Below are 1,458 nucleotides of genomic sequence, written 5' to 3' on the forward strand. Positions count from 1 at the left end.
ATTTCTTCCCAACCAAGATCTGAACCTTGAAATAGCAGACCAGCCTTAGCGTGGGATTTCAATACATTCTTAGAGCTTAATTACTCTTAAAATTAGATCCTGGGCCAGACCCTCACCATTCTCTCCCACTGAAGGAGATGAAAACCTCTTTGTATGCTACCAAGGAGGCCCTTTGAATTGCACACTTAGATTTTAATGACCATTTAATGACTCTTAAATTTTGGTTCTGTTTCCAGAGTAAAGTTTAGTTACTAGCTGCCAAATTCCACTATCCTTAAAGTTACCATTTCCCCCTTATTTCTGAAAAGCCTAATACATTGCATGAGCCATCACACTTTCTTCCATTGGTGCATCAACCCAGTCCACCACTGGTAAGAGTTTCAGTGGTGCTACCACACTAAATTAGGGGCTATCTGTGCCCCATGTCCACCAGTGATGAGTGTTCTTATTACCACCAGGCAGCATGTAAACTGGACCCAAATTCCCACCCAGTGACTGCTTTCTTCCATGTCTTCTGGTGCCAGCTATCACAGGTCAGATTTCCCCCAGAAGCAAACTTGAGACATGTTAACATGCAGGGCATTTATTATGGCTTACTCTTAAAACCAACACTTACAAAAATAGAGAAAGGAAGCAGAATTGGACAAAGGGAGAATTTGAGTTGTGATCCAATCCTAAGTCATCCCACAGGGAGTTCTGAAGCTGGGACAACTCTTCAGAGTTGTCCCCCAGTTGGAACAAGGAATGGAGTCTCTACTCGCACACGGATCAGTCAGCCCCTTGAAGGAGAAATGACCTTGGGTGAGGCATTTTTCTTTATCGTCATCATTTCATCTCAACAAAAGCTGATGAGGGCTGACAGCTGCAAGCCACCTTCCGGTTGCACTCCCAGCAACTGGGAGGTGTGGGGGACATTTCTGGAGGAAGACCTGTGCAGTGGACACCACAGCACCCACCACAGAGGAAATGGTGAAAAGTGGGAACATTAAGAAATTACAGTCACCAATAGATAATGACATATGTTGGCTACTCACAAGGAAGGAGGTTTTGAAACAAAAGATGAGATAAAAATAATTTCTTCATGGATGGACCTCAAGGGCATTACACTAGGTGAAATAAGTGAGAAAAAGACAAATACTGTATGATTTCTCTTATATGCGGAATTTTCTAAAAACAAAACAAACAAACAAACAAAAAAACCCAAGCTCATAGCTACTGAGAACAGATCGCTGGTTGCCAGAGACAGGGTGGGGTGAATTAGTTTAAATAAAATGAAAAAAAAATCAAAATAAAAAACAATAATTTCTTCATGATCATTTCAACAATTCCCAGTGGCTTGCCATAAGGCACATATATGTCATTGACATATTCAGCATTACCCATTGCCTCAACCCATATGGACATGTGAAGGATAAGATATCTGGATTTTTTTCTTTAAAGACTGAATCATGTGCTCAA

Source organism: Mustela nigripes, chromosome 3 (genome assembly GCF_022355385.1).
Source record: "Mustela nigripes isolate SB6536 chromosome 3, MUSNIG.SB6536, whole genome shotgun sequence".
NCBI classification, from domain to species: domain Eukaryota; kingdom Metazoa; phylum Chordata; class Mammalia; order Carnivora; family Mustelidae; genus Mustela; species Mustela nigripes.